Here is a 19,998-nt window from a genome sequence, read left to right on the forward strand (position 1 = left end):
GCTCTCATTCTAGCTCATGAATTAAATGTAATCAGCACGTCTAGAATAGATAAATCAAGAACTCAGAATATGTAAAGCCTTCCATACAACTACTCATATCCTGTTCTCAGAATATCTTGATCCTCAAGACTTTTAAGCAAATACTTAGTAGACTGATGAGACAAAAGTAGAGCTTTATGGCAAAAACCTAAGAGTTTTTGGGGGAAACATACCAACAGTCAAACATGGTGGTGGCAGTGTGATGGTTTGGTCATCAGTTCATAACCATAAACACAAGCCCACCTGGATTATGCAACGGGACAATAAGCTAAAGGAAACCAGTGGGTCTGGCTTTGAATCAACTCTAAGGAACCAAAATGAAGTGGCCTAGACAAAGACTGAACCTAGTAGTAATGGTGATGCAGACTTTAAACAGGATATCCATGTGTGAAAACTAACTTTATAAAAGCAATGCTGAACAAATCCTGTCCCACAGCAGTCTAAAATGTTTCTTGCCAAGTGTCACAGACACATTGAAAGTTGTTGCCACAGAAGGCGGCAAAACTGGTTCTAAAGCCCTGTGTATGCTTTCGGGGTAAGACGTCTAGGTGTGTAGCGCTGTGATAAGTTGTTTCTGTCACAAAAGCAGTTAGGGGCGTTTTCTTGGGATGGTGGTTTACCAAGTGACCTGAAAGATTGTTTTCTTAAGGTGGATTTTCACCAGTCAACGCGGTTCTGAAGTGTTTAAAAAAAGACTTTGACCCAGCTCTCAAAGGGTTTCTCGCCTTATGGGTTTAATGTATGAAAGGAAGTCGAGGCCTCTAACCCACTAAAGGAGGTAGTGATGTAAAGGTGGTGATAGGAAAGGCTAAACTGGGTTTGCAGGTTGATGTTGTGATGTGATGGCGGTCAGATTGCCTCTTGACACACATTTTGTCTGAACTGTTGCCATTTCCTTCCAACCTACTTTCCTTTTGTACCCGTAAGCAAGCCAGTTTTCAAGTATGTGCTCATTTTTCTTGGTATTGTTTTGATGAATTGTAAGGGTATGTTTCAGCTCTAGGAACTCTTTGTCAAAAAAAGAAAAGCCTCTTTGGTTTCTTTTTCATAAATGGCAAGAAGTAGAGTGAGGGGGGTGTACTAATTTGATTGTATTCTGGAGAATTACCACTAGATGTCTCTAATACCTGCACAACCCTCCTTAAAATAGTAAAATCAACATTTGTTCCTTTGTTGTCTTTGCTTATCTGAGATTGGGGTCGCAGGGTGAAATGTCTCCGTGTTAACCTGCTAAATAGATTTCTCTTTAAAAAAAAAAAAGTAATTAAAGTTTGACTCAATTTGAGCTCTAGATCAGTTTGGATTTTTGTCATAATAACCTTCTGTCTACTTTAAAAATCAAACCGCTGTTTATTGTTTTGGCGTCGGATCAGACGTAAAGACTTTGAGCTAAATCCTTATTCCTGGACTGTTTTTATCTTTTTATCTACTTTTACACAATGTTTGATTTTAGGTTGGATGGGAGCTAAATGCAACTCTTTGTCTGCATTTAGGAAATCTCGTCTCCTTTCGCCCTCTTTTATCTTCTTCAAGCCGCTTTTTTCGTCTGAGTCTCGGCTTTTTCACTCCGACTTTGTCTCTTTGTTGCTCCGCCCTTCTGCCTCCCTTTTTGTGCTGGTTAATGTCAAAGGGAGATGCTCCCACTGGTTAACCTTTACAGACCAAAGATAAACACCACTTTCTGTATCTTGCTATCGCTCACTCTATCTATTGGTACCGCACACGCACACACACACACATACACACACACACACACACACACACACACACTCACTCTCGCATCTAATCTTAATCTGTTGCTATTTGAATGCAACTACATGTGATTTACCGAGGCCGATTAATGTCAAACCTGCTGACATTTACTTGATGTGTCATAAAAGAAGATATTCTACCATAGCAACAAGCAACCCTCAACACACACTCATTTGAGTTTCTTTGTTTAAGGTAGCACCCACGTTCTTTCAAAAACACCTACGCACACGCACACAGCTGTGGCCCCTTCAGGGAGTTTGCTCTCTGACCCCTGGTTCAAAGGTTCGGGATCTTAGCCACCAGGCTGCAAGCTCGGCGAAGGCTGAGCCAGCTATTTCTGCCTCTTATTGACACAACTGTCGCGCACTCGGCACAAGCTGTTCTGTTCTCCGCTTCAGTAGGAAAGCATATGGAGGCCGCCGCTGCGTGGGCGTGCTTTATTGTGCAGCCCTGCAGGTAGAACATGAGAAGAAGTGGAAGAAAGACAGGAAAGGTAGAGTAGTGTAAAGATGCCCTGTGGGTTTGCTTGGCACGCAAAGGCGTCAGAAATGACCTGGAGCTTTGGAAGGAAACTGGAGGTTTGTTTGCATTCAGACATTAGAAATGAAAGTGATAGGAATGCACATTGAGTGGAGTTAATAAGGTTTCACCAACTCAAATCTAAGACTTTTTAAGGCCGTTATGAATTGAATTTAAGACCTGTGTCGCGACAGAAATACACAAAAGAAAATTGGATGTTATTTATACATACATGCAGAAAACTACCGAGGAACAAATTGTACTCCTTGTGAGATTAATTACAGATATTGTTGCAGTCTTACATCAGTCGAAGACATCAGTTACCATTCCTTCTTTTAATCGTTTTTCCTTTTTTGTCATCGCAGCTGCGTCGGTTGCTCTCCTTCCCCTAGTTCTTTTCCATTTCTTGTCCTTCTCGGCTGTATTTCCCTCCATGGTAACGACTTTGTCGAAATGAAATTCGTAAGTAGGAAAGGCTGGCAGTTGCTCACCGTGCTTAAAGTCCACTAAACCTCCGACTTCAGAGTTTGTGTCGCATGAAACGCTGCTCTTAGGTCAGTGTTAGTTTTCTGGTGAGCCTTAGCAACGCCAGGAGATCAAAACTGTGACATTTCTGGGGTCTGTTTGTTGCTCTTGGCAGCAGCTTTGAACTTCTCACGCCGCATATGACTCTCTGCTGTCTTTACCCAGGTACGGCAAAGCTTTGTTTTGGGGTTTTTTTTTGCAAATAATACACAATGCATCATATGGGTTGGCAACAGAAGTGAGCTGGTGGCAAAGACGACCGTCATCCAAATGGCGGTAAATTTGCACTTAACAATGAAAGACGCTAAATAGCCTGCTAAACCTCCAACTAGTTAGCAAGGGAATATTTGCAGCTAGTTGGAGTTTGCTGCTACTTTTGCCTCACCAAAAAGTCTTGAGAAAAAAACTACATAGAATATATGAGATTAACAGCACTGACAAAATTTAAGATTAACATGTCAAAGTTAAATTTCAGTTATTTAAAGGTTTTAACTTCAGATAAATGGATATGAGACTTTTTAAGGACATGCAGACTACTGCTTTTAGACAAAACGTTGCATCAAAATCCCATGAATATCAGGATCCATTATTTTTGATGCACACAAAGATCGGTTTGAAGGCCATTACTAATATTTCTGATCATTTTTAGATTAGAGTCGCGTTCATTCAGGACAGGGTTTTTCCAGAATCCCGATGTGAATGCTCGTTATTTATAAAAGGAACAAGAGAGGTCTGACAATGTAAGACATGACAGCAGTTATACACAAATTATTAGAAAAGCACTATTTTTATCTAATTTGAATGTTTTAGTTTGCATCATAGTATGGGATATAATGTTTATGGACCAGTTTTGCTTGAAAACATGAGCAGTAAGAGCCTACGTGTGTGTGTGTGTGTGTGTGTGTGTGTGTGTGTGTGTGTGTGTGGGTGTGTAGCCTTGTTTGCCTTAATGCTCTGGCACATTGCAGGTGCTGTGTCGTGTGTTCTCAGGGTGTGTGTGGAGGTGTGTTCTGGGGGTGGAGCGTTACGCCAGTGTGCCACCTGTTCTCGGGCCCGCAGCCCAGCACTGACACGGTGACTCACTGACCAGGCGGCACACATGCAGATGGCCACAGCCCTGGGCCAGGCCGCTTGTTTGGCTGACCCACCGACACACGCTGTGGTTTCACGAGCCAACACCGACGACATACCAACAGCGCCATGACCACGTCAAGTCACACGCGCATACAGATACACACCATATGGCAAAGAATAAACTCTCGCACCGAACAACAACAGGACTTCTTCTTCTTCTTCACACTGCTGCCGCGGCTTTCTGGCGTCATCTGTAGCATAACCTGGCTTCTGTGGGTTATCACACCTGACCTGTGTTCTTCTTTGTTTTGGTTTCAGGAGGTTGGAGGGTGTCATGGTGGCCCAAAGGTCCTGAGAGTAGAAGAGCAAGGACTTAACCTGCAATCACTTGGTAAGGCTCTTTTAGAGGACTCAAAGCCGTGTTAGTGTTGTGCACATATCCATCATTTGGTGAGTCACACTAGTGTCGTGTCAGGATGTAATAAGGAGGATCTTATTCTTATCAGGTTCTAAAAAGGTTTAAATCTAACATAACAAGAACAACAACACTTCTACTCTAGCAGAAAACAACTGCAAATACACAGAAACGCTTTCTGTCAAGCACAGTAGCGGAGGTATGATCATTTGGGCTCCAATCCATCTTTATTGCCACAAGACCAAACTGGCTGCTGAAGCTAGATCAACAGGACAATAATCCCAGAAAAGAATCAAATTTTTTCCATGGCCTAGTCAAAGTCCAGACCTCAACTTTATTGAAATGTCTTTAGACTTGAATGAACTGGGCCAACGGTGAAGAGAGGAGTGGTTGTGATTATGTGTTGAATGTTTATAAAGTCTGGTGAGAGTTGAAACAGCTGGCTGATGTTTTCTGCTAATTGTCCTCTTTAATTATTCCAAAACACAGCTCTACTTTTCTGTCCTCTCTACTGATCGAGGTTTTCTCCAGTTTAGACCTGTTGTGTGGTGAAAAAAAATTAGTGTGTAGGTAAGAGAGGTAAAACCGGGTGAGAAGTACGAAAATGAGTAAGAGAATAGTAGGAGTAAAAACAGCACATTATTCACACATACTCATTAGCTGAGAAGGTGGTGGGGTGCAGAATCACAAGGTGTTAGCAGATTGCTATCTTTGCAGTCTCATTCATGCACAAAACAAACTCTTCTGCTAGTCTGAACTGTCCTGGCAGAGACATGTGCATGAAAAGCATCTGAGTCAGGCGATAAACATCCCAGGTCTTTGAAGTTCAAAGCTTTCACTGGAGGGAAGAAGGTGAACGACTTGCTTCATCACTCGGAGGTTTGCAGCGTCCGAGCCAAACAGAGTGATGACTCTGAGAAAATACTGTCATCTCCTCTCTTTTTCTTCATAATTACCTACCTATGTGCAATTTTTACTGCACATTTATAGCCTGACACAAAAGTAAGGTCAATATGGTGAAGATTTTATGCGATGGATGTCTTGATAGTAATGGAAATATTCATTACTGTGGACTCTGTTGGCGGATTTTTATGTGGAAAGTGATTCCAAATTATTTGCGGGAAATTTCACGGATTTCTAAAATATCTAAAATACTCAAAAGAAAATGCAGCTTTGGAAGCTGAAATACTGGGAAGAGTTTGCAAATTCAGGAGCGCCATTGATTATCTCTGCCACTGATTTGGCTGTGCCATTTTAAAAGCAGAGGTAAGAGAAATGTATGGCTTCTGTGGTAGTGTGAAGTTTCCACTCTGTGTATTGATGCATATTAAGGTATATTTGTAGCATTTGAGGATTTCAGCTATGCGTGGGCAGCTATGATTCATCAAAATACTCAACCACCAGAAGAAATAAACTGAAGTTTCAGAAGTAACAAATGGTGATCTGCAATAATCCATTAGTGGACAGCATCTTGGTCTCTCCATTCCTGACCCTAGGCAACTTACAACATGCCATGGTCGCTGAGTGTCTTTAAATCCACTCAGTGATTTGAAAACATAAAAAAAATTCCAGATTAATATTATATTTAAAGCATTTTTTACCTCCCTTCTTTGTCCACAGTGGTGTAGTTGATAAGCTGCTATGAGTAACCAGAGTCCATTTCTCCAGATCATTCTTGGGATGTTTGAAAGATGATGATGTTATCCCTTTTAAAGTGTAACGGTTGATAATCTCACGTGTTTTATTAGGTATTAGCTCTTGTCTAAACATAAGATTGCTTTTCTGCCAGAGATAAACCAGATTCAGGCATAATATCACGGTTTATATGACTAACGAACAGCAACACAATCCGCATTTTTTTTTTTTTTTTAGAGAGAGAGCTGAGTGTGGGACCTCAGAAATGTGGAGACATAGTTTTACATGCTAACGCAGTAACCTGCTGCACCACAATAGTTTTTTTTGTGCTCCTACTTTTTCCAACGAGAAAGTCGTAAATTAGTCGGTCAGCATATGCAGTAATGCATTCCCTTACAGAGCTCTGCACACTCGTTACTTTTCTGACTGTCTTGCATAACTTTGGGGAAAGTGAGTGTATTAAGCAGGACCTCTGTGCTTAGCTTATCGTAGCGCTGCAGTCAGGATTAGCTGCAGCTCGGCTCCCTGTTGGTGCCTCTCTCCCTGAACGAGGGCCTTAATTATCAGGGCCGCTGTGCTGCAGTCAGGCAGCTACATGTGGGTGTGCTGCAGCTCGTCTGACTGTCTGAGCGCCTGTGCGGCTCCGTCTCCTCGCGGAGGGAGCGTGGAGGTGATTATTATCGTGTCTGTCGGTCTCTCGGTGTACCCAGGATCTGACTCACGTTATGCCACATGCGCACACAAATATAATCCTACATATCGGAGGCCGAGAAGTACCATCTGTACCAGAAAAGGTCTCCTATGTCTGCAAGCACACAGAGATCCTCCCAGCCCTGTGAAGCTCTAGCATTCCTTCTTGCGCTGCTGTCTGGACCTCATCAGTGTTCGGTTTATTTTTTAAGCATGTGTGGATGGAATGAAGGGAATTTTTTAGGGCTTGTACCCATGAGAGAGCAGCTCTGTGCTGTATATTTGGAGTGTGAGAACTGGGTTGTCCTGGTCTCTGATCTCTGTAATTACAGTCCTTCCCTCTTCACACACACAAACATCTGCATGGTCTCTTTATACATATGAATGCGGAGCTGTTCGCCTCCCACTAAAGCTCGAAGGGCTTAAACACTTCACTTTCCGTCCTTATTGTCTCTTCCTGTAACATACAGATATATATTTAGGACCCCCAGACAGACTGCAATGGCTTCTCTTGTTGTGGGACAGGAAGGATGAGAATTTAATTTCCCAAGACTGTTATTATATACAAATATGGCACGTTAATGAAGGAAACAGCTGGAGGAAGCTGAGTGTGTATGTGTGTGGCACGTGAGGGTCCCACCCAGTCCCACATCAATCAGTGATCCTCTTCCTGTTCATATCAGAGAGCTCCAGTGAACTGAGGCAGCTGGAAAAGTCTGGCATTTCAGATTCAGGGTTTTCCAGGTCTAAGTAATGCTCAAAGCAAAAAATAATGTGTAGAAAATATATTTTCCAAATGTCTAAAAGAGCCATCCATCCTGACAACCATTCATCCATCCAACCGCCCTGATTCATCCCACCATCCATTATGAAAAATATTCATTCAATGAATGATCAGAATGCTAGATCTGCCATAAAAACCAACCATCCATCCATCCGCCCTGAAAACCAACCGTCCGTCCATCCAGCCATTCATAAGTCTTGAAAACCATCCATCCAGTCCAACATTTGTTCTCCATCTTCCCTCGTTACATATCTGTCTTGTCTCTAGTTATTGAGACAACAAAGCATATTTAAGCTGAGCTTTTGAGCTCACACTCTAAAATGGTCTAAACAAGACTAGCAAACTGAAGCGTCAGTCTCCTCCTGACAAACCTGCAGCCTCCCTGTTTCTCAGTGCACTTTCTCCACCGCAAGCACACCGAGCAAAGTCACATACCAGAAATGCTTCATCAGCGCTCTTCATGAAAGATATGAAGCAATAATCTCATGACCTGCATAATAAAGAGACTGGTTGCTTACAACCAACAGCATGACTTGTTGGACGTGATTGCTTCAGACCAATGGATGAAAAGAACAAACCGTGGATGAATGGATAAAACAGGAGGCTGTAGATAACATCGCCTAGAAACATAATGAACTAGTTTACAGCTCTACGGTGGATAATTACGGCAGGGAACAATTCATGCCATAATTGCTTCCAGATGAGGCGATAAAATATCCTCGCAGCTGACTTATAATATACATACCAATCATTATAACATTATGGTTGCAGCTGGATGCATTTATTATACATCTGGAACTTTATAACCCAATTTTCACAAACCGCATATTGCCGTATAGCTCTAACACAGGCCTTTTTTCTTCTTTTAATTTTAGAAATATACACAGCTGCTGTTTTATTGACCCTCGCTCTAATCCTCTGTGTTTAGACTATCTCTCCCAAAGATGACTGCACTGAAAGCTCACCACTAGATCCATCTTGGTAGAACATACAGTACAAACCGTATAGATGTTTCATCCGCCAGGCACACGGAAACAAGCCGAGTCATCTGAACATGAACTTTGAGAGGCTGTGGATTTGATTGCATCACTGCCTTGTGTTGAGCCAGAGATGTTTCATAATACATTGCTTATTTATTGTTTGCTTGCTTTTTTTTTTTTTAGCTCAGTTTTGGTCATAAATAAACTGTCTGTGTGTCTGTACTCTACCCTGAAGTCATCGCCTCATCATCATCCATGACACACTTCCACCATTCCTGTGGAGACTAATTTTGCCTGCTGTTCTCCTGGCTTGCTAAATATAACCTCTACAAGAGCGCGTGTTTGGGTGTGTGATGCGTTCTGACGGTCGGACCACCGTGCTGCATTGGCAATATCACAGAGTCCTGGATGGTTTCTTTGGCGTGGAAAAGCTGGAACAAATGTTTCCGGTCCCAGAAAGAGAGAGGGACTCTGTTTTTACTAAATGCTTGTTTATGGTGAACAATTTTTATTCTTCTGTCTGTATCGCTATGTTGTCATCTATATGTGATTTGGCTTTGAGAAACTAAATGTACTTGCTGTGTACGATGTATATGCAACCATTATACAATTCAATGTGAAGTTATTTCAATTAGTTGATAGCCAATTAAAAAAAAAGGATATAAACTTATATTTAATACTCATTAACTAATCTTTAGAAGGAGTTGCAACAGAAAGGTGATTAAAATAATCTTAGCTCATTGTACTGTAGGATGTATTTGACAAATAACATTTCATTAAGAATTTAAAACAATAGATATGTATTCATTGCTGTCTGGTTAAAGACTGCAGTAAATCATGTTTAGTTCCAGTTTATAGTTTAATTTCTGAAGAACAAGCAGAACAATGCTAATGTGTACCAAGGTTTCAGCTGCTGAAACACGAGTGCTGAAATTGATGAGCTGTATTATTAAATCAGCTTTGCTACGTCTAGAACCAAAATCACAAACTATGAAATGCAATGAAAAAAAAATATATTTTGTTTAGTTGGTGATAAATAACAATAACAATAGTAGTAATTTCTGATGACTCACAGTAGTAGTTTCACTGCAGCATCCTGACTTGTCCTGACATGCAGTTTATGGGCTTGTTGCAGCAGTTTTCTGATGTTGGCTGAAATGTGTTCAGAGATAAGTCAGGTGATCAAATAAGACATGTTTAATATACCTTTTTTTTTAAATCTAATGTTCAGAATCCTGAACGTGTAAAGAAAGCTGTTCTTCAGTTTTGTAAAATATTTACTGATTGGTCTTGTTGCAATTAGATTTTGAAAGCTTGACACATTGTGAATGCTGTGTTGACGTAATCTGTGTCCCTTTTAAGTAGAGGAATAGTTTACTAAAAAGCAAATGAAAGTCAATATTAATAAAAGCATAACAAAAAAAATTTAAGTTCAATGATAATCTTGATTGTTATCAGTGGTGGGCACATTTCCGCTAATCAGCCTATATGCTAATTGCTGAGCTAAGTTTTTTTTTTTTTTTTGCTAACTTTGGAAACGCTTAGTACACTTAGATTCTGCAAAATTAATGTAAATTTGCAATGACAAACTTGGTTCTTTTGAAGCCGATATCCTGTGTTGTTGCACGTTATGTTATTGACACATAGTGGCTATCAACATAGTTGCTTTAGCATTAGCTTCTACTGAATACGTTTTTAGTGTTAGCTTAGCGGAACAGCTAGATGCATTCCTGGTGGATGGATGGATTGATTGATTGTACATGTGGGTAAGTAGATTTTTTTAAAATACCAGCATGAAACTTAACTTTGCTTCAATGCTTAACTTTATGGTTAATGACTGAAAAGTAAAAAAAAAATAGCAAAAGCTACATCTGGTATTGGTACCAGAGAGCACAGCAAACATTTAGACATCTAGTGCAGTGCATGCCTTGATGTATGTGGGCTGTCTGAGCAGCTGAAGGAGGAATCAACACCCTATTTGGCAGTTGGTCATAATGTTATGCCTTATTTATCGATGCTACCTCAAACATGGATTAAGTGAGCTGAACAAATAATAGTGTCGATAGCAGTAGTATTCCTAACAATAGATTTTTTTTTTCCCCAGTGGTCTATTAATAGTAGACTACATAGACTCGTGCTGTCACGGTCTTCCTGGTCCAAAAATAGACCGAGTCGAGGCACGGAAACACAAAACTGGGCTCTCCTGGAGTCCGGCGCTCGGTCACGACTCGGGTGTGGAAGCGTGGAGGTGATTAAAGCTTGTGGAGGACGAGGCGGAAGAGCAGCTCCGGTACCACCGGCTGCGGGGCTCCGTGACAGCTCGCGCTCTCAGGGAATTCCGGTGGCCACGCGCGATGACGTGTGAGCGTTTCTCTTTAAAGCTGCGCTGCGTCCGTGTGGTGGGGGAACAGAGCAGAGCTGAGAGAGGACAGAAACTCGACGACAGCCGCTGAACAGAGACAGAACGGACTATAATTTAAAATAAAAAAGGAAAATAAAGCGTGGAGGCGGCTTTCTGGAACAGTTTGGCCGCCCTGTGGTTCCCGTTTCTGGGCTGTTTGGAGAAGGAAGCCGCTGATATAAGAGGATTGTAGCGCAGAGCTCTCTTCCAGCCGGCTGCTGACTCGGAGCTGCTCTAACTTGGGATACCACACAGAGCACTGCGGATATTTAACTCAGTCAGTTTTGTTCGCGGAGGGATTATTTTAAACACGGACAGACGGTGAGTACTCTGAAACAGTGTTGTTTCCTTTTTCTTTCCTTTTCTTTTGTGATGAGTAAATAAATGACACTTGAATGATTTTTAATCAGTGAGTGTAACTTATTGCAATTAATAAGGTGGGGGGGGGGGTGAATTTGGCTGTCTCTGAAATCATCCTGAACCACAGGTGGTTCTGTTTGATCCCACGCGTGTGTGCATAATTCACATCCACGATGAAGTCACATTTACCGGACTTGGTTGGTCTTTGTAGTTGCATCTGAGTAATTTCTCTCCCAGAAGCGATGTCTTGTTTTCTTTCTGAAACAGCTGAAGAGTTTTCAGGAGTGTTTCTGCGTCAGTTCGGTTGTCACGTCTGTTTATGAATGAAAATATCGCAATCCCCGTGTTATTGTGAAACAAACCGGCACTGTGTGTGTCACTAGAGGACATGGTGACGAGGAAAACTGCATGTGTAAGGAGATCTCACGGCATTGTGCGTGTGTGAGAGCTGGAGTGGGGGGTGGGCAGGATCACCGAGGTCGCCAGCCGTATAAAGTGAATGGATTGCTGCGACCCCCATCAACCCCCTCAGTCAATCCTTACGCACACAAAGAGCCGGACTGAAAGAAAATGATTTGCATCACCTTACTCTTTTTCTTTAAAAGAGGGGGGGGAGGGTTGATGTTTTGGTGCTGTCCATTAAGGTTCCAGTGGTAGTCTGACCACTTCTTATGTTTTGGTTAACGTGATTTGCTGCGTAGTTATCAGATTTCAGGCGTCCAAAAATGACTCCAAAGCGCATATTTATTTATTTTTTTATAAATCTAATGGATTAAATAGTAGGATTCATGCGTCTCACATAAGTATCCAAAACATTACGCACCGATCTCCTTAGAAGAACGGTAAACAAACGTCCATACATGGATACTTTATTCATCCCAAAGGGGATTTAAATATTACAGTTTCTCGTATTAATTCAAGACTCTTCCAAGTTTCTGTCTACTTATATTGTGTAAGCGTCGAAAATAGTTACTTTGCCTTAAAACTCCTCGTTGTTTCCCCCCCCCCCCATCCCAATATCTAATGTGGATTGTTTATCTTTCTTCTCTAGTGCGTAATTGTCCAAAGATTACGCATAGATAGTCTACGTAAAGTCATTTTCTATCCGGTTTAGGAGTAAACTGAGTACTCAAGGGGGCTTATAAGCTATTTTATTGCCTGTTATAAAAGACCAGAGGTCAGAAATCAGCGAAGTGTGCCAGCATGGGGTCTTTGATGGCTCACTTCCTATCACTCGGATCGATTGGCGTGGAAAACAGCAGCGGGTTTTTGTCTCCTTTTGAAGTTTGAGGCTGTAAAGAGTCATCCATCCACTCACACACGGAGGCACACACTTTGTGCTTCGGCTCCACTCCGCCCCCCACTTGTCCCGTGATCTCAACAGGAGCGTGTATGAATGAACAGTCGCCGCCCATTTTACTACGAGCAGTGATGAGCACGGAGGAAAATTAAAGTGACAGAACGACATGGAGGGGGGAAGTGTACAAAAAACGTGAGTCAGATAAGTTGAGTAAGCAGGAGAGATGTGCGGCGGCGGGATTTATTTCCTCCTTTAATATTTATTTAAATAGTTTTTCAGTTAATGCTACCATTTTGTGCTTAATTTCTAACTTGATTTTTGATTTGATTTGTACATTTTCACTGAATCTTCAAGTTGTACAAAACAATTGAATGATCTTGAGACATGCATTCTGTTTAAATTGGGATTATGAAATCCTGCACACAAACGGGTTTTGTTAGTTTTATGTCTTGCCTCATAATTCCACACCCATCAGCATGAACGGGAAGGAAACGGTGTGGTAGGTATGAAGTTTTAAACAATGCTAAGCCGGTCATATAATGTGGCATGATCTAATAATGTTACTTTTATACTTTAATACACTAAAATAGCATTTGCGCATACTAAAAAAGGTGTAGGGCATAATAATTAAGCCATATGTTGGCTTAGATCAAAAGCCAATATATGTACTGATTCTGCTTTAATGCTACTAGCCAGATATTTCTAGAAAACCAAACCAATTACAGTATTTGTAATGTTTATTTCTCAAAGAACATTGTGTTATGATCAGTTATTTAACTTGGTTTGCTATTTAGATTGGAAATGTGTAAAAAAAAAAAATTACACCACAGAAACCAGCTTTCTTCCGAATATATCAACTGGCTTGTCAAAAGTCACTCATGTTCCAGTGTTTACTAGTAAATGTTAGTGAAGCAGTCAGATTACTGTGGCTTCTCTGATGTCATCAATCAGCGTATAAACAAAGAAGCAGTGTTTGTTTTTACTTGTGTTCTGTTGAAATGTGTTTTCTGTGAAATCCTGCAGTGGAAATCCATGCTTCATAACTTTGATTAGTGCTGTAGATTTCTTGGTGGAGTAAAGATGCTGTGTCGTGTTGTTTCACTCAGGCAGTTGCTGGAAATGGGACGTTGTTCACAACAGTACCAGTCTGAGTGTCTGTGCTTCAAAGTGAAACAACTTGGAGGGGAAGTGGCCGGGTGAATGTCGTGATGAAACATCTGTCAGTGTCACACCATTCTGTTGCAGCCCTTTTCCAGTAAAAAAGGGTCCGTTTTTGATCCAGAGTGACAAAACCGTAGAGAAGGGAGGAGAGACGCATCACAGTACCCCACACTCATTGCAGCACTCCATCCAGTCAGAAGCTAAAACACAAGTTCTCCTCTCTGTTAGAGACCAACAGAGGGATTTCCCACCGCTTCAGTGTCGGCGCACAGTTTAAACTTTAAAGGGAGTCGATCAAAGCCTTTTCAGTTTCTCTCTATGAGCGTGAGACACTGAACGGAGCAGATGCGCTTGACAAGACTGCAATATTGGCATTTTTTTATTTTTGTTTTGCGTAGTTTTAAAGTGGAAAATCTTTTTAAATGTGTAATTCCTTCATTCCCTGCTAGAAGGCTATTTGTGGATTCAGGACGTTAAAGGTTTGAGGCAAGAGCCTGCTTCAGAACTCATTAGATCTTCTTGTTCTGGTCTATCCAAAACCAGAATAACAAGCTGGTATTTACTAGCTAATTAGTCAGGCTATCCACTCTTGTAGCCAGGCTGCACTTGGCTGCTTTACAGACGTGTTGCAGCATTCCAACTATAATTTTAAAACAGTGTTGGCCATTTAGCTTCCCTACCATGACAGTCTAGGGTTTTCGTACCTGAAAATATTTCCAGCTAAATGTCTGTCTTGTGAGGGAAAGGTGTAGAAGCCATGGTCTTTCAGCCACCTGACTGACAGTGTGTAGGAACGGTATGGGTAAAGGTGGAGCTGTGTTACCCTGGATTCTCTACAACTGGAGGAAATAGCCGTTGGTGAGAAGGTGGAGTACACTGGGACAGGTGCAGGTCCACAGTTTACCATGAGGCATTAAAATTATGTGGTAGCATGTAATCATCCTGCATGTTAACACATAACTGTAAACCCCAATTGATAATGTTTTCAAAACATGAAATTGAATTATCTTTGCTACTCTAGCTATTGAACTAATCTTGCGTCAATGTTAAGTGTACTACTTAATCTAACTGCTGGATATTTCGCTGAATTGCTGGTTTGTTCTTACTTTGACAAACAATAGTTTAATGTGTTTTTTATAGACTGCTGGCCAGAAGTAAAGAAATGTAGGTTTATGAATCCGTTAGAGATCTGCAAAACAGAGGTCACCCAAAGTTATTTTGATTGATAAAGGGTCATAATTCCTTGTATTTAGTAAGTCAGATGGTCAGATGAGGATCAAAATATTATAGAATATGTGAGATTTGAGTATGTTTTATGTATGTTTGCAATCTCTAGGTACAACAAAATTAGAAAGGATACAATGAACATTAAAGGTACTAATTGACCTAAAAGTCTGTTGAGTAAGAGTTTTAGAGCAACACTTGTGTTAGAGGTTATAGATTGTGTGCAGTGTGGTTTATAGCCAGAAAACAGAATTTTGTCAGACTGTCATTGCCATAAAAAAAGATGCTAAAACCTTTACGAGTGTGTTTCTCATCCACAGCTACGAGCTTTGTTTATGGCATTTTGTTCAGCTGTGGTAGAGAAAAGCATTTCGTCCGGAGTGTGAAAGGGGACAGGGTTGTTTATATTCAGCTTGTTGCACTGAGAAAGTTTTCCTCCCTTTGTTACCTCTGGCTCTCCTCCACTGATGATGGTGGGGATGCCACAGTGGAAACAGGGGTTTGCGTGACTCATACCAAAAACTACACAGACTCTCACACCTTGGAAAGAATTTGCTTCCCTTCACCTCATTTTACCTCACCTCACCTCTTCTGAGTTATACCCTCGGTAACGCAGCCTGCTGGATAAATAATATCTCAGGCAGCTCAGCTGGAGATTTATATACAAACTGCCTGCAGGAATCGGCGGCGACGGTGGTATCTTAGGAATCTCCAAACAGGCCTTGGATGTTTTCTAGACTAAATGTACAAGCTGTGCTTTCGTAACGAAACGGCTCTGCCTGCGTCACAGCTCTTCTGATTAAAGATCTTGGCGCATATGAGGAAAAAAATAAAATAAAACACTGCGCCGGGCCATCTGTACTCACGCTGTCATTATGTGTGATAAAGCTCTCCCTCACACAAAACCTATCCCTATTATTTTGTGTGTTTTGGCCCACACACAGCATTGCTGATGAGGCATATTGTGAGTCCAGGGAAGGAAGAGGGAAAAAACAGGGGGGATTAGTTGGTGTGTGTGTGTGTGAGGTCAGCCTGCCCTGTGTTGCTGTAAACATGTTGATCATAAAGACCTCATACAAACCCTGATGATGAAGTCCTTCCTCTGAAGAAAGTAAAGACGCAGCCTGCTCCCTTGGTAACAGTTGGGAAGGACAAAGTTTTTAATGTTGGGACCATCTGAGACATTCTGAATGGATTGGGGCTCAGATGGGGATTTTCAAGATTTTATTCTTCCAATAAAAAGTGGGAGCATCTATTGTCTCAAAATGGAAAGTTTGGGGGCTTTTGGGGTTGCTGAAGCGTGGAAATGAAGACTGGAAATGATCGAGCCACTGCCGGTTGTCAATAAGACGCCCACATCCTCATTATCGTTACAGGTTTATCAGGAATTATTGTTGTTGCACTTTCTAGTCAAGCTTAGTCTTGAGTCATCCACTTTTTCGGTTTGTCTTCCCAGATAGCGAAGTTCTTGTTTTTGAGTCTGAAAAGAGAACCGAACTGATGTTTCCATTGGGTTTCTGTGAAAATGAAGAACAAGCAACTGGAAAGAAGAGTCATTGCCCACTATCGCTCACGTTTACCAGAAAATAGAGGCTGATGAAGCAACCAGGAGTCACTGTCGGCGATTTGCCTTGTTTTTGCTCGGGCTTTGAATGACTCATTCATGATGTGTGTCTCAGAGGAGTGTTTCAAGAACCATGTGGGCAAGTTTTAGCTGTTCTTTTTGCACATCAATTAAGGTAAATATTTGTCAGAAAGCGAGTGAAAGCAGACGGCTAAAAACAAAGCGAGATCATCTTTTTAAACAGGAAACCACACTCTTTGGTACCCCTTCAGGGAGGCCTACTTCCTGTGATGTGGACGACAGTTTCCTCTCCCCCTGAGCTCAGTTCCCCTTCTCTGTAACGTCACACATGCGAGCGGCTGATCGTTTTTCATGAGTGTCTATGTGAGGAGCAGCCCACTAACCCAGTTGTGTGCTATCAGTCTCAACCCAGTTCCTTTCAGAAAAGGGCCTCATCTATTTCCCCTTTTCCCTACTTTTAAATGTGGCTTTTTTCTTTTAAAAAGGTGTTAACGAACAGGTTGCGTGTGAATATGTCTTCTTGTTGCTCCTAAACAAGTGAAAGCAGCTGTTAGAAGGTACAAAAAGCACTTTTGACGTCAACAAGTCCGCCCCAACATCCAGGATGAGACATCTTAGTTGGCGCTACCGGCAACAGATACCAGCAAATCCTGAATGTGAAAGTTTTGATCTTGCAAATGACCTACCAGCAAGTGGTGACTAAAACGTTAAGCTTTGGTTTAATCACAGATCATAAGCTTGTAAATTGATATGAAGCCAACAATTTCTCTAGTTCTTGTTGTTGTTTATAAGCTATGTTTATTAGTCAAAGTGTATGTGTTCTCTTAAGTAGGTCAATAAAAATGATTATTATCTGGATGATTCCAGGTTCTTTCTTTGAGTCAACAATCTTCATGTACGTATCCTTACATGTCCATATTGGTTGCTAGATTGGACTTTGTTAGGACAACATTGTAGAAGACGTGTAATATCAAGGCTCCCTCATACTTTGGTGCACTGTGCGTATTCTGTGAGCCGCACGGACTCTGCTTGCTCTGTCCATGGACAGTTGTGATTTTATAGATGAGCGTACCGATTGCCTACATTTTTTTTTTGCGACAAATAGCTTAATTTCCCACAATCTGAATGGTTTCCAGCAGGTTTAATGAGCTAGTTGGGTGCCTAGCCAGGTTTCTCCGTCAACAGGGCAGCCACTGCTCATCTGTCACTGTAGCACAGAGGATGACAGTCGTGCTATACGTCCTTACGTCTGGTTGCGACTTTGAGTCCGTCTGAGTATTAGGGAGCTGTTAGGATTAATGCTACTACCTAGCCGTCAGTCCAAATAACTGCCCAAACGTTTTATCTTTGTAGATATTACTGTAGCTAATGGTGTGCTTCGTTGTACGTGAAAGCTGGATTCACAGATCCCAGTAAAATATACCCCCAAAAATAAAATTTTGAAAGATGTATGTCTCTGATTTCAGGTTCTAAAGTGGACACAGTGTGTATAAAACCCACTAAAACTTACAAGTTAGAACCTCTATCTTTTTCCACTAAAGGTACACTTAGTGGATGTACAGCCTTTATCTGCTTGTTCTTTTAGTGTTTGAATGCATGAAATGGAGAGAAACACATTATCTTAACGCTTGTAATGTAGTAGCTAACAACTACAACAACTGTGAAATCCCATTGGTTTTCTGACTTGAACTAAAACACACTTCACCTCAGGTGTGAAGACAATTTCAAATGATTTGAGCTTTGACTACTGAGGCAAATCGACTCTTTCTGGGGTTTACCCTATTAAGTGAATGTTCCTGGGATGTCTGGCTTCAAGCATATTCCCCCAGATGGATGAAGCTGTACTAAACATAAAATGCATTTTAGCTCCTTTTGGTTCCAAATGGATGGATTTAATTATAGAAAGAGAGGAGTGTTCAACTTGCTGTGTCCTCATTTGACCTGAGGATCATCATTGGCACTGCGTTCTCTGGCTTTTCCTGAGCGTGCGTGTTTGAGGAGGCAGACGTGATGAAGTTGGCCCCCATCACCGGCTAGGATCGGCATGCGCTGACGTTTGTTCACGCACGAACAAACAAAAGGAAAAAAAAAAACATGCAGGGGAGGACGGATGTGAGGCAGAGAGAAATATTTGGTGTTTCCTCCAGAACACGATCTCTATCTGGGACTGATTATGTAATGGCCAAATGGAGTAGAGAGCGTGAGGGAAGGCGGAATGAGATGAGGAGAGAGACACAAAGAAAGACCCAAGCTTGGTCTTTCCGCTCCTCAGAACGCCTTCCTCTCCTGCATGTTCTCCGAACCTAACCGGCTTGTTTCTCATCAAACTGGCTCTCCAGTAACTCTTACACAATCTCTTTACATTCAGCGGTGTCATGCTCACTGCTGAACACTCTCGATGTTTTCTGTCTGCTAGTGTTTGCCTCGCCACCACGCAGCTCTGTAATGTCACACTGACGTTACCGTTGTATCACCGAGGAGGATAAAAACAGAATCGCAGCCAGTGCTCTCTGTCCCACAGATGGATATTTTTTGCTGCGAATATCGTCACCGCCTGCTTGCTCCTCTCTGGTCTGGCAGAAGATCAGAACGAGGCAGCGGTTGGCATGGCAGGCTAAAAACTGACTCAGACTCCCTGTTCGTTTTTCAACCGTTTGTTCCTCTTTGCCCCAGGCAGCGATGGAGCTAACCTTTCCGTATGAACTGGGAATGTCACATTTCTGAATTTCTCTTTGCCTCCTTGGTTACACCCACACAGCTGTTTTTTTTTTTTTTTTTTTTTTAGGGGCAGATGGGAGGGGGATAATTTGCAAGCACAGCAATGAGGGTGTTGACAGGAAGAGCTCTTTGATGAGTGCCGTCATTTGAGGGGGATTTCTGATCAACAAGATGTACCGTGGGGGGATTTTCTCATATTGGGTTTATCATCTGGATGTGTTTTTATTGAGAAAGAGAGAGAAATCCTTTGATTTTTCTCTTTCTATTTTGTTTTGATTTTTTTAAGAGTACACTGTGAAATACTGACTAGTTGTGGTTGTGTGGTAGAAGTGAAAGTAATCACTCCCATTCACACACTTGTCACTTTCAAACTTGTTTACTTTTAGCTTTTAGGATGGATTGAATCACAAAACTTGTTAACTTGCAGTTTGGCGGTTTGATTTCTGTCGCAGCACGAAACCCCCCTCCTCGTAGCTCATCACATCCTGTTTGTATATCTAAACACTCTCGATTTACCTCGTGTAGTGAGCGGAGCAGACATGACATCACGTAGTCCGAGAAAATTCCCACCGCTCTCGCATCAGCGGTGATGCAGAAAGACACCCACGGTCACCTGACTGTAAGCGGCGTCCCGAAGGGAGGCGGAGTTTTGCGGCCGCCGCTTTCGGGGAAGCCCTTTTCCAGAGTGTTGAGTCATCGGTGAGGTGGAAGGGGAAGGGGTTCCCCCCAAAAATTAACAGAGTAATGATGGTGCACATTCTCACAGATTGTCCTGTAGGTGGTGTCGCTGAGGTGATAAAACCTGAGCTGGAATCTAACACCACGGTTTGACGTCT

The 19,998-nt window shown here is 41.8% G+C and overlaps 1 protein-coding gene across 1 annotated transcript in view; it reads left to right on the forward strand.

Moving 5' to 3' along the window:
• The window catches only part of kdm6ba (lysine (K)-specific demethylase 6B, a), a 54,609-nt gene that overhangs the window by 18,862 nt on the left and 15,749 nt on the right, over positions 1–19,998 (forward strand). The window contains exon 2 of the mRNA XM_015015978.1: positions 4,228–4,300. The gene's annotated coding sequence lies outside the window, so the exon portion shown is untranslated. The remainder of the gene's footprint in view (positions 1–4,227; positions 4,301–19,998) is intronic.

This window comes from Poecilia latipinna, unplaced genomic scaffold (assembly GCF_001443285.1).
Source record: "Poecilia latipinna isolate Pla-1442-1.1 unplaced genomic scaffold, P_latipinna-1.0 Scaffold1972, whole genome shotgun sequence".
Taxonomy (NCBI): Eukaryota; Metazoa; Chordata; class Actinopteri; order Cyprinodontiformes; family Poeciliidae; genus Poecilia; species Poecilia latipinna.